Source organism: Solanum pennellii, chromosome 7, assembly GCF_001406875.1.
Source record: "Solanum pennellii chromosome 7, SPENNV200".
Taxonomy (NCBI): Eukaryota; Viridiplantae; Streptophyta; class Magnoliopsida; order Solanales; family Solanaceae; genus Solanum; species Solanum pennellii.
This window is the reverse complement of record NC_028643.1, coordinates 41,391,078-41,406,135: the sequence shown is the minus strand read 5'-3', so window position 1 is coordinate 41,406,135 and position 15,058 is coordinate 41,391,078.

Sequence of the window (15,058 nt, the reverse complement as noted above, 5' to 3'; positions counted from 1 at the left end):
AGTCTTAGTTGAACCAGTGTGTCGTAGTGTTTTATTCTGGATTTTTGGGGTGTAGTTTGAACGTTAAATTGGGTATCAAGGGTACCTACACATACACTGACATATAAAGGGTCAAAACGTTTGAGTAAGACACAACAGGGACCATCCTAAGGGTCCCCAAAGAGGACCCAAACATGGGCCATCGAAGCTTCAAGAAAGCATAGAAGTGAAGACTGTTGTGCGACGCGCAGACAGCACTTGAATGGAAAAAATCTTACCCTATGATGCAGGGCCGTCACAAACAATTCTATCTCAAAATTTTCCTGAACAAAGAATTGAAAATGACTACACAATGCGCAATAAACTCCTAGTTTTGGTCGCGTCGTTTGTAAGTCAAATTTGAATAGGTTAAAATGTCCATTACGTGCAGGGGTATTTTAGGTAATTTAGGGATTAATTATTGGCGATATTTTAGTTATTTGAAGTGTATATAAGAAGTATAATATCTATTTAGACCTTAGACTCCAAATCAAAACCTTTCTCTCCCAAAATTCTCCTAAAACCGCCACTGAAGAAGAAGAGAATCTGGAGGCTGCTTTAGGACGAATTCAACAAGGTTTAAAGATGGGTTTAAGGCTATAATATATGGTATGTGAATCTTATTCATTCATGGATTCTTCCATCCATGAAGACCCATAGTTTCCCTTCAATGTGAAACCAAAGAACCCCATTCTAGAGAGGGTCGTGTTTGCATTGTGGTTAAGGCTTGATTGTGATGCCAATTTAGTCGGTAGCACTAAACAATGTTTATATGATGATTATGCACTGTTTTAATGATGATTTCATAGTTAATTGTAGTAATTGAACTTGAAGGTGATTATGTTGATTTTAGGCCATTAGAGGCTATATGGAGATTTTGTGTTGTTCTTCCTTATTTTATTGTATTATATACTATTTGATCATGATTGAATAACCTAGATATGAATTGAACTTGTATAGATTGATCTAAGTTTGTCTTGACTTGTAAAAATGAAATTGAACTTATATGATCATGTATGACTAGAATTGCCTTCCAATGATCTAATTGAATAGATTTAACATGTAATTGAGTATGAATCATGAGGACTAAGTGTAGTAGTTGTTTGTACGACTTATGACCATTGTTGTTTGGTATTTTGGGGTAAAGTCATGATGAGGATTATTGTGATGATGTTTCCTTTCTCTTCTACACGTAGACATTAACATCATTAGGAGAATAAAGTTCTCAGATAAAATGAATTCTAGGTTGACCTAATAACCTAAAATTAATCAATACATGTTGAATTATATTAGCCTGAAGATGGATTGTATGATCACTTCATGAATAAATTACTTGGTTAGAAAAACTAAGACATGATAGCTTGAGATGGTGATCTCATGATAGCTTAGATGGAAGGTCTTAAGGGTATCTTGGAATAGTAAATCTCAAGGAATGGTGGTTCTCATGTTAGGTTGTGATGGAGAAAGAAATCTCTCCCATGATTAGCGTGGTCTTGTGTTCTAAGGATACTTGATGAGGTTGTCTTGACTTGGTTAGGCCAAAATCCTTTCATGGTAGCTTTAAGGGAAAGGCCTATACTCTGCTAATGTTAGATTGACTTACATGCAAGGTGCATTTCATGGTAGCTTGATTTGGATGTAAGGCGTATTTGATTGAATAACTTGAGATAGGTTTTTCATGATAACTTAGCGTTGATGATTCATGCTCCCCTATGATTAGCTTTCATCTACATGATTTGTTGCATGATGGTTAGGATGGTTGTATCCTTCTAGTAGTTAGATTGGTTAGTATGTTGAGATGCTTTCCATGATAGTAGGTCTATTATTATAGTATGTTGACCTTAGTAGAAAAGGTTGTAAGACAAGTTAGATTGGCTTAGGTTTGTCTAGAGGATTACATACTATGGATGGTAGTATAGGATGCAATCTATATGTTTCACAAGTATGACTTAAGGATACCTATGACTTGACCCGTACATGATGTATTTTTAGCTTAGACAGTAACTAGGGTTACATTCTATTATATGATTGACTTAAGATTATAGTTTCTAGTAAATATGAAGTATGTCTATTAGATGACTACTAAGATTACATGAACAAGTTATGGTGATTTCAAGATATGCTTTGTGTGGGAGGTATTATGAATGTTTCATATGCATTACCCAGTGTGTTTTGAGGTGGCCTAGGGGCATATTGCTCATATGTTATATTGAACTTAATGTCTTAATTTTGAAAGTAGATTATGATCAAGAATGACCAAATATATGTACATAGCTTTGGTAGTAGTATGGCAAACCACGTATATTAGAGTCTTATTCATCGGCGTGAGTCGCGAAATATCTATATAGGAGGCTACGAGATGCTTAGGAATATTTTACTTCTTCATTATTCATGTCGTGCCTTACAGTTTGGCTTGAGTAAGACTTTATTTTAATGTTTGTCTTTTATTTTGTAGGTTATGGCTAACATTAGGGCGTATGCTATAAGGGAAGGAGAAGGGAGTAGGGAGCAATTTGATTGCTCCCCAAGTATAAGGGAATGTGCCTCCCCAAGTGCAACAGCAAGTTCCTCCTCAAGTTCCTAAGGACCCTCCAATATGGAATGCTATGCTTGAAGAATTTAGGGCTTCTATGACTTTGTTGGATCAAGACTTAATGGCACAAGCTAATATAGGAGAAGTGGCTCCGGCCAATCCTATAGGAGGAATGAGTTCTACTAGAGTAAGGGAATTCTTGAGAATTAATCCACTGGAGTTTTATGTCTCCTAACTTGATGAAGATCCGAAATGGTTTATTGATGAGGTGTACAAGGTGCTTGCGATCATGGGAGTGCATTCCATTCAAAAGGAGGATTTGTCTGCCTGTCAATTTAGAGATGTTGCCCAACATTGCTATGAGCAATGGAAAGATAGTATACCTTTAAGAGCGAGCGCTATAGAGTGGGAGACTTTTAAGTTGTCTTTCCTTGATAGGTTCTTTCCTAGTGAATTGAGGGAGGCTAAGTTGAAAGAGTTTATAAACCTCAATCAAGGGAATTTGAGTTTCAAGTAGTATGCTTTGAAGTTAAGTCTTTTGTCTAAGTATGCTCTAGGCTTGGTGGCAAATTCAAGAGACTTGATGAATAGGTTCATGACGGGGGTGTCTGAACTAGTAGAAGAAGAATGTTGTATGGCACTTCTTGTTGATGATATGGATATATCCCAAAACATGGTGTTTTCTCAACATAAAGAAGAATCCAAGATTAGGAAGGAGAAAAAAGATAAATAGGATGGACAAGCAGGGGTCCGATGAACATGGTCATTCTAAAAATCGACAAAAGTTTTCTGGGCAAGGCCATTCTAGTGCCTCTAAGTATGAAGATGAAAAGGTGTCTTACCCTATACCTTAAGGGAAGTATTAGTATTCCCAACATACATGAACTAGGTGTGGTAAGAACAATAAGGGTAGGTGTTAGGCCTTAAAGGATGGTTTCTATGGATGTGGTGAAAGTGGAAACATAAGAGGTATTTCCCTAAGGAAAAAGCAAATGTGAAAGAATAAAATCAAGTTGCTACTGATAGTGAGGAAGGTTTTCCTAAAGCCAAGGCTAGGTTCTTTGCTCTAAAATCCAAGGATGATCAAGAATGATCTCCTTACGTCCCTTTCTGATATGTTCTTATTTATTTATTTAAGAAAATTATAAGAATTTCCTATAATTATGAATTGTCTTATGATTTTGATGTTTGCTATAATGAGGAGTTGACGTTAGAAAGACACGTGTAGCTTATTCCCAAGTGTGGTTTAAGGAGCCTTTTTATGAGATCTCTATATGGTTAAGGGTAGTTATTTCTTGCTTGGAATTGAATTGTTTCCTTTATTTGGGTATGTTTATTTAGTTATAATGCATATACGATGGTCTTCTAGTCTAGAAGTGTTCCTTTAAGATGTATTTCATAAAGTGTCATTCGATAACGAATGTTTCCCATGTGGAGGATATTGTAAGGAGCCCAAAATGAACTAGGGGAATCTAGATCCTAAAATGAGTTCCATGTGTTAATAGGGTTTAAAAATAACTAATTTTAATCTATAGAGGCAGTATATAATGTTTGAAAGTGTTTGCAGGTAAAACGTCCCAAACGTCCGGAACCTACTCTAAGTTGAATTATTGTGTCGTAGTGTTTTATAGTAGAGTTTTGGGATATGGTTTGAAGGTGAAATTGAGAATGGAGGGTTCCTACACATATAATAAAATAAATATGGTCAAAAAATCCGAGTACGACACCCCGGGGACCAACCTAAGGGTCCCCAAAGAAGACCCAAATACTTGCCATTGAAGCTGCCAGGCAGCCTAGAAGTGAAGGCTGCTGCGCGACGCAAAGCCTGCACTTGAAGAGAAAAAATCTTTCACTGACACGTGGGGCCATCATTAACCATTCTGTCCAAAAATTTTCCAGAACCAAGAATTGAAAAATCCTCCGCGACGCACAGTATACTCCAAGATTTGGTCGCGTCATTTTTAAGTCAAATTTGAATGGGTTAAAATGTCCATTAAGTGCAGTGGTCTTTTGGGTAGTTTACGGATTAATTATTGTCTGTTATTTTAGGTTTTTGAAGTTTATATAATCAGTACAATAGCCATTTACACCCCAGAGTCCAAATCAAAACCTTCTCTCCTAAAATTCTCCGAAAACCACCATTGAGGAAGAAGAGAAATTGGAGGCTGTTTTAGGACGAAATTCACCAAGGTTTCAAGCTTGGTTTAAGGCTCTTATCTAAGGTATGTGAATATTATTCATTCACGGATTCTTCCATCCATGAATCCCCCATAGTTTCCCTTCAATTTTGAATCCAAAGAACCCCATTCTAGAGAGGGTTGGGGTTGCATTGTGGGTTAGGCTTGATTGTGAACCCTATCTAGTGGGTAGAATTAAATGATGTTTATATGATGACTATTCACTGTTTTCATGATGATTTCATAGTGATTTGTGGTAATTGAACTTGAAGGTGATCTTGGTAATTGAAAGCCATTAAAGTCTAGATGGAGGTTTTGTTTTGTCCTTCCTTATTCTATTGTATTCTATACTATTTGATCATGATTGAATCACCTAGATATGAATTGAACTACGATTAATTGATCCAGGTTGGTCTTGAATCGTAAAAGATTTAACCTATATGATCATGTATGACTAAAGTTGCCTTCTAATGATCTAATTGAATAGATTAACATGTAAATGAGTATGAATAATGAGGACTAAGTGTAATAGTCGTTTGAAGGTATTATGACCACTGTTGTTAGGGATTTGGGGGGTAAAGTCATGATGAGGATGATTGTGGTAATGTATCCTTTCTCTTCTACACCTAGACATGAACATGATTAGTTTTTTCACATAGATGCGTTCTCGGTTTACCTAAGAACCTAAAATGAATTAAGACATGGCGAATTAGATAATATTTAAGATGGATTGTATGATCACTTCATGTAAAACAGACTTGGTGAGATAAGACTAAGGCATTACAGCTTTAGATGGTGATCTCATGATAGCTTGAGATGTGAATTCTCATGCTCTCTTGAGATGGTGATCTCATGATAGATTGAGATGGAAGGTCCTAAGGGTATCTTGGGATAGTAAATCTGAAGAAGGCATCAGTTGACACACTTATGTTAGATTGAGGTGATAAACATCATGGTAGTTCGAGAATGGTGGTTCTCATGTTAGCTTGGGAGTTAGGAAGCAACATATCCCATGATTAGCTTGGCCTTGTGTTGTAAGGATAATTTACTCATGTTAGCTTGACTTGGTTAGGCCAAAACAATTTTATGGTATCTTTAGGGGAAATGCTTATACTTTCTGATTGTTAGCTTGAGTTATATGCAAGGTGCATTTCATGGTAGCTTGATTTGCGTGTAAGGTGTATTCCATGAAATAACTTGAGATAGGTTTCTCATGATAGATTAGGATTGAGGATTCATTCTCTCCTATGATTATCTTGCATATACATAATTGGTTGCATAGTGGTTAGGATGGTTGTATACTTCCTTTGATCAGCTTGTGTAGTTTGTAGAGATGATATCCGTGATAGTAGGTCTATTATGATAGTATGCTGAGATTAATAGACAAGGTTGCAAGACAAGTTAGCTTGGTTTAGGTTGGTCTAGAGGAGTACTTATTATAAATGGCAGTGTGTGATACGCTCAAACTTACTTCTCGAATAAGAAGTAAAGCGTTCTTGTCAATTAAATAACCCAACTAGTGAGGTTGGGATCGTTCCCACGAGGAAAATAATCTAGACTTAACTTCAACCTATTATTACTATTGTTTGGTCAATGACTTCCTTGGAAAGTAAAAACATAATAAAGGGGGGTTCTATCTCTAAATAAGTGAAAATACATAACGAACTTGAAAGAGACACTTGACAGCTTTTAATGTTGGGTTTTAATCAATTAATAAAGGTAACTAGGGTTTACGTGTTCCCCACAGGTTCATAACTTGATAACTCTAACTATAACAATTATTTCCTAGTATCTTGCATGCAAAGTGATAAGTTATGTATTTCTAAATCCTTGGTCCAGCATCTAGAAAATCTCACTCCGCACCTTGGTCCGGCTACGTGTGTTGCTATCCTAACCCTTATCCTTACCTCATATGAAAGTGAAATAAATGTGAAAGTGCATAATTCGAGAGCATTTTAGGCCAACAAATCCAAATCAATATATATATCCGCAAATCATATTGAACATTTATAATCACGTCAATTATGGTTACTGCATGTATTGTAAACACAAAGAGATCAACAGACACACATCATTCCAAATTCCATTCAGAGCATCTTTAAATTTCCCTTTCTCTTCCTACAATGGCACCAAAAGCTGAGAAAAAGGCTGCTGAGGAAAGTCCAGCAGTTGAAAAAACTCGAATAGCCGAGTCTCATGCAGAACAGAATGCACATGACTAAAATAAGATAGACTCTCCACGTTTTTGTAGGTCCTCTAGTCGAGGAAGTTACCACCTACTCTACCTTAAGCGTACTTGTATTGTCCAAAGACATTATTTTCTCAACTATTGTTGAAGTTTTTGATTTAAGCCCTAAGTGGCAACTATGAATTTGTACAAGGGTTATTCTCGGATGTTTACTTTAATTAGATGGTTTTAGTGTTAGACAAAGTATTATACTAAATTCCTATGTATCGTTATGATTGTCTATATAACACTTTGGAAGTTCCGGGACATAGAATAGAGCTTAGCCAATTGGAAAATGATTAAAATGATGTACCAAGACCTACATTAATGTCATGAAATAAGTAAGAAAATCAACGTAGTAGACGTCACTATGTTTGGTGAAGGTTTAGGAGTGTCAAATGAAGCTCAAAACTTGGAAAAAGACATTAAATAGATAGTATGTAGTACAAAGGGTCCAAGTGTTAACGGCTTGACAAGGACCACCCGAAGGGTACTTGAGTAGGATCGAAACATGGGCGAGCAGGATGCCAAAGCAGCCTGTGCGTAACCAGAAAATAAGGGCTGCTGCTCGACGCGCAGCCAATGTGTGGAGGCCAAAAGATTCCTCACAATGCGAAGCTTCCACGAGACTCTCTTCTAAACCCATATATTCAAAAATAAATGTGAAATTTACCTCTCGATGCGGAACAACTTCCCAGATTCGTCCGCTTGGTTTTAATGTAAATTTAACGTCACAAAAAACTAATTTAAGTCAGAGGTCTTATGAGTATTTGATGGGACGACTTTATAATGATTTTAGTTCAGTTTTAGACAACTTTCACGCACTTCAAATCATATTAAACAAATCCCTCTCATCTCTCTCAAGAACTCTCTCTTTTCAAACCCTATTGAAGAACAAGAAAAGCTTAAGGAAGAAGACGAAGACTTCAAGATTCTCATTCGAAATTCAGGTAATATTTGTCAATAAGATATGGGTTTTTCACTCTTGGTATTCCTTCCCCCAAGAGGTCTTTTTAAAGATGATTTTAAGAATTCAACTTCTAGGGTTTTTACACTACAAAACGGGTTTTCTTCCTAACTCACGATTTATTACTAATGTTGAAAAATAGCAATTTTCTATGGTTAAATAAAGATGTAATGTTGGGTAATTGGTGTGTACATTTTGATTTTCGTGTGAAGCATGTTCATTCTCTAAATACTGGTTTGGATTTGGTTTCATCTATCACTTTATGAAAAAAAACGTTGGTATTGGAACTATAACTTAAATGAACTCTTTAATGACCCTTTTCCCTTATCCTTATCTATGAATTGGTCTTGTATATGACTTGAAGTGTTGGTATTGGTTATGAACTTGATTATTTAACTATGTTGTTGGATGATTGATTTATATTGAACATAAGTTCTTGATGAAGGTTCTTGGATGAAATAGGTAAGTCTTCTAAAGTCGTGATTACTCTATTATGTTGATGTTGGCAAATAAATTGATGTAGCTATGAAATTTAAGTATGCATGATGTTTCTATGCATATATGTTGTCCTATGAATATGTTAAATGTGAGATCATTGTAAGGATATGATAATGCAAGTTGATGATGTTATCTTGTATGCCTTACACACTGTGATTTTTATATGTTAATCTCACAAATGAAGGTTTTGATGAAAGGAATTCTAATCTAAAGCTAAAGAGATTATGATTATATTTATACGAGGAGTTAATCTCCTATGGCGTATGATAAATTTTATGATAAAGGATGACTTAAAGGTTATTCAAAAGGGACTTTAGCTTAGCACCAATGAACTAGATATGAGAGGTGTCCCTTTCCTAGTTAGAAGGTTGGTTCACAATGACCCTCATGAGATAGAGGCTGCCATATAATGTAGAACTACGGGTCTCTAATAAATATCCTAGTTCTTGAACTATGTTTCCTCCATAGGATACTAGTTAGCAGATCCACCTAGAATGTTATGTTCATGTTTTGGTTCTACTTTTGCCGGTAGACCACCTTCTTTCGGTGTGGGGTTTCATGACACATGTTTAGGTCACATAGTCTAATGTCATTTAAGGCGATTTTCCGTCAAGTAAAATGAAAGACAAGTAAATGGACATTGACTAGGGTGACTTAAGGAGTCTACTTAGTATAGGTAGGGGTATGTGACCCAACCTAGACATTGCACAAGTTGATCTGAGGAAAGTCCTAGGAGATTGATCTCATGTAATATGAATATGAAATGTATAATGCTTATGATATATGATGTTGACTATGTTAATGAACATGAAATGGTCTATGTTGCTATATATAATTATGACTACTTACTTATGATCTCATATCAAGAAAAACTTTACTTATGATATCATACCTTGTTTACTTGATTTTGTGGGGTTATGGGGCTTCACATGATCATTGCACTTGTATATTTGGGATGAGGTTATTGGTAAGTATTTTGTATGTTAAGATGATATGTACTATTGAACATGAATTGGTAATATGATTTTATGATATTATGTTTTTGGTTATGATCATGCTTTATATTGGTGTGATCCTCATCTTATTTATGCTCTCATTTGTGTGCATTAAGCGATTTGAAATAACATAGCATACATTCTAAAGAAATGATCCTTATCATGCATGTCCTTAAATGTTTATGTGCATATACCAATACTTAGTATATGTGGCGTACCAACCCCTTACTTTATATTACTATAAATGAAGGGTCCGGACATTGAAGATTAAGAAGCTCGATTGAAGAAGCTTGGAACTCTTTCTTAAAGTGTTGGTAGGTCCTGATGTTCGGGGATGCTATTTTTTCATTGTTCTAGCTGATGATGATCTTAGTAGTGTTGAGAGATACTTTTTATTCCGCTTTATTGTGTTCTTTAGATTCTATTCTAGTAAGGCCTACATGGCATATTGATAATGTATTGGCTATGTCAATGATTCGTACTCTTTAGATGACTTTTGTGTGAGACAAGTCTTATAATATCATATGTATGTTATCATGTTGTTAAAAGAGAAGCCTAACTAAGCTCCTATGTGATAGGTCTATGTATACCTCAATATATTTTAAGCATGATGTCTTAATACACTTCATATAATATGCAAAAGTATTTCTAATTTTTGTGCATTTTAAATTGATGTCATGTTATGACGAATGTTAAGGGCTTGTCTGAGTCCTCTTATAGGCCGACGCTACAATACGCATTTGGGGGATGCTCTCCGGGCATCAAAAACTTAAAGTTAGAGAATAAGGTTATATATCCTTAGGATCAATATCTCAATAAGCCACATTACATAGTGTCTTGTTCGTTGTTCTAAAGCTCGCCACAATTATGGATCAGAGGCTATGTGATTCTTAGGAAAAATCTCTTTTCTTTGTTATCCATGTCGTGCCCTTTTTTGTGGTTATAGGCGATGAACACAAGAAGGAAAGACGATTTCCTCCTCAAGTGCAAGTCGATGCGAATGATTAAGTTCCGGTCAATCCTCCAGCCATGACAGATAGGTGAGGTTAGGGCAATCCTGTTTCAAAAGGCTCAAGCCATCACAACTCAAGGTTAATCCATTACGGCACAAACTAACAAAGAGGTTTTCTCTTGAGAGAATCAACATGCAAGTACTATGTCTAGATGTTTGAGGGATTTCACGACTAATGAATCCTCGTATTTCCTTGGATCAAAAGTTGAAGAATACCCCCAAGATTTCCATGATGAGGTCTATAAGATCTTGTTTTCTATGGGGGTAAGTACTTCTAAAAAGGCTGAGCTTGCTTCCTATCAAATCATAGATGTGGATAAGACATAGTACAATCAGTGAAAGGATAGTAGGGATTTAGGAGGTGGTCCCATGACTTGAGAGATTTTCAAAAAGTCTTTTCTTGAAAGATTCTTCTCAAGGGAGCAAAGAGAATCTAAGGTAGAGGAGTTCATCAACCTACATCAAGGAGGTTTGAGTGTTAAGAAATACTCCTTAAAGTTCGTTAATATGTCCAAATATGCTTCCTCTTCGGTTTCCATGCTAGGGATGAAATGAGCCGTTATGTAACAGGCATGTCCTCCGAAGATCTTGAATAAGAATGTTTGCAGTTGTGCTTCATGAAATCATGGATCTTTCTAGGTTTATGGTTCATTCCCAACAAGTAGAGGAGAGTCTTCTAAGGAAGAGGAATAGGGAAGATAAGAAGGCAAAGTCTTTTGAAAGTGGTTCTTCCAGGAGTAGGCTTGACATTTAAGACAAGACTAAGTTCAAGAAGAGATTTTTGAACAAAGTTCCTTCAAACTTCTCAAAGACTCAAAATGATAGAGTGTCTAGCCCTAAGTCTCAAAAGGGGAGAAATGTGATTCACCAAGAGAAAGACGAACATGTTGTGAGTGTGGTAAGAAACATGTGGGTGATTGCCTTGTTGGAACTAATAGTTGCTATAGTTGTGGTGAAAGTGGACACATGGTTAATAATTTTCCTAATGTGACGAGTCAAGCAAAAGGGAATAGCAAAGCTCAATCAAGTGGTCCTAGCTACGAAGCTCCAAAAAGGAACCGTTTTTATGCACTCAATTCTAAGGGTGAACAAGAGAGCTAACCCAATGTTGTGACTGGTATGTTACAAGTCTTTTATGTTAATGTTTATGCCTTGATTGATCCAATTGCTACCCTTTCTTTTGTTACACCTTCGGTAGCTAGGAAGTTTGATTTACTTCCCGATGTTTTTAATGAACGCTTTTCGGTTTGTACCCCAATAGGTCACTCAAATGTTTCAAGGAGAATCTACAGTAGATGTCTTGTAATGTGTCCAATAGAGTTACTCTTGTTGATTTTGTAGAACTTGACATGTTTGATTTTGATATCATTTTGGGTATGGATTTCCTTATGCTTGTTTTGCTTCCATTGATTGTAGAACGAGGGTAGTGAAGTTTCAAATCCCAAATGAACCCATTTTAGAGTGGAAGGGTTGGGGGAATTCTATGCCAAGAGGTCAAATCAATTCCTTGTTGAAGGATTGTAAGATGATAGCAAAAAATTGTCAATACCATGAAGTGAGGGTTATAGATCTAGACCAAAGGGTCAACTACTCCATGTCATTACCCAAGGGGTCTCTTTAACTTCTAAGGGGTACTTGCGGGTCGTGAAACTACACATTGTAAAGATATCATTTGTATTCATAGTTTCACTTGTTAGATGTATTGGTTCAGATTGTCAATATGTGTTGTATATGAAGCTTCTCATTAGTAAATCTATTTGCATCGTAGTTTACTTTCTCATCATAGGTCACTTGTAAAGCATGTGTTCATATGGTACTTGTCCGCCTCACTTGTTGTTGGGGTGTGACAGATCTTATGTGTTATATGCTGCTAATTGAGTCCTTGATGTCCTTAAAGTGTTTAGTGTTATTCGAGGACGAATGTTTTTCTATGTGGGGGAGCATGTAGAGACTCTCATAATGAACTAGGTTGAATTAGATATTCAGAAGTATTTCATAAGTTAATAATGTGGTAAAATAGTGAATTTTAATGTTTGAAGTCAGTTTAGTAAGTTTGGAAGTCAAAGGTCAAGGGACGACCAAGATGTTCGACAACTAGACGTCTATATGTTTGAACGAGTTTTGGTGTGCCTTTGCGTGTTTAGTGAGTTTTTTGTGGTTCAAATTGATATGGGAGGACACTAAGACCTACATGACCATGTTTAGGCATTTAAAATACGGGTAGGTCTCCACGTAGGATCCACAAGAGGCCCTAGAAGAGGACCACAATGGTTAGGTAGAAAGTGCATAAAACTTATCCAACCAACGAACCAGTAGTTGCCAGTCGACGGCTCGTCGACTTGGTCCGTCAATTGGAACTACAAGTGTGCAGGTTTTGGGAACTGCAGAACCAAACTACGAGCCCTCGTCATCGGGACCTCGATCAATCCATAGCCCATTATTTATGGGCGTCGATGGTTGCCTATAAAAGTTGTGAAAAAATGGCCAAGCTTGGTGTGTTTTAGTAAATTCACCCCAATTCTGTTATGAAGCATGGACGATTGTTTTATTGTCTTTAGGGTATTTTATGTGGGTTTATACTCCCAAACCTAGGTTAGACTTCATGTTTCAAATATAAAAAACCACTCCCTCAAGAAAGACCCTTTCAAACTTCATAGAAACTAGAACTCAAGGAAGGGCTAGTAGTGAAGGCCTTGAAATTTTTCTTCACCAAATTTCGTGGGCTTCTTCATATATGGGTCCTTAGTTCATCCTCAAACCCTCTTTTATTAAAGGATACATTCCAAAGAGATTTCAAAAAGGGTGTCAAACTCCAATTTCTTCTATCTTTGACTCTAAGCATGGCTCTTGGTATGAAAATGTTTTAATGATTGAAAATTGTAATTTTTAATGTTAATTTATGTTTTGATTTAAAAAACCTAATGAACCCATTCTCATGCATATTTCAAACTTTTGGTTGATGAAGTGGGATTAGTATTTATCCCTTTAAAATGTTGGAGTTGAGTTTCTCATGTTGTATTTCGAATAAGCTACTGACTATTCATTCATTATTATGATGATTTGATGAAATATTGAGAAAAGAATGTAAAGGATTGTGTGGAGGGTAAGTTGATCTATCTTGCTTACTTTCTTATGGAAATTAATCTTTAGTGGTATGGTCCACCTTTTGTGGCGGTTTTACTTGAAGTATATGAATATATATTTGTGTGTGTGTGTGTGTGTGTATATATATATATATATATATATATATTGATGTATGTCTGTATGTATTGTTAGTATGGACTTGAAGTCATAGTATGTGAAGTGAAGTGATGATTTTGAATAATATGCATGTGCTACTCTTATGAAGTTGGTAATGTGTGACTAGAAGATATCATGTCTAAATGAGGTATATGTATGTGTGAATTGTGATGAATAAAGGTGCAAGCATGTTTAGAAGTCAATGTTATGAAAATGGGGACTATATGAAAGGTGTGCTCACATGTACTCACACAAACACTTTGAATGAACAAATGAAGTTAATGAATATGAATGGGGATTGTAGGGTGGACAATCTTTGTGAGTTGAGATTAAGTGTATACACCATTCTCTTCTATTCCTAAAGAGTTTTAATGGTGTGAAATGTGTGGCATTGATAATTAGGATGCTACAATATTTAGGAATTCCTCACTTGTTTCATATTTATTTTCGCGCGTTAGAATTTTTATCTAAAAATTTACTTTCTAATTCGTGCTTGAACGTGTGTCAGATCATCATGCCCCCATGAAGATCAGCAAGAGATCGTCAATCCAGAAGGAACGCTGAGGAGCCACAGGTACCTAATGCACCAAACGTGTAACCTGAAGGAGAAGTCGCAAATGTTGATTCCATGAGGCCATTTAAATGTTGAACCATGTTGTGACAAATCAGGCAACACAAGAAGCGGCTGATACTTCTAGGATTTTGGAATTCTTGAGAATGAATCCTCCAAGTTTCACCGGTTTGAGCACTACTGAAGATCCGGAGAATTTCATTAAGAAGATAAGTAAGGTATTTTATATGATGCATGTCATGTATGTTGAAAGAGTTGAGCTAGCTGTATATCAACTAAACAATGTGTCTACGACGTGGTTTGATCAATGGGAGAACGGAAGATATTACTATGCACCATATCCGAGCTGGGTTTGCTTTAAAGAAGCTTTCTTGGCCAGTTTCTTTCCTCGAGAGTTCCTTACACTGAAACACGAGTTTTGCAGTGTGCACGAGTATGGGTTGAAGTTCACCTAGTTGTCACACTATGCTCCTAAAATTGTTAAGGATATGAGGAGCAGAATGAATTTTTTGTCACTGTCTGGGGTCATGTATCAAGCAAAGACGGTAGAGCTGTAATGCTTATCAGCGACATGGACGTATCCTTATTGATGGTTTATGTGCAGAAAGTTGAAGAATAGAAGCTAAGGGATAGACAAGAGTATAGAAACAAGAAAGCCAAGACTGGAATGAGTCTGAAAATAAGAAATGTGGTTCGAATCGGCTACAATTCAAGTAATAAAAGGGGTCTGCACCATCATGTACAAGTGCTCCTACACCCAGAAACCGAGGTGAATAAAATTGCCATAATTCACAGAATTTCTAGGAAAAGCCATCATATT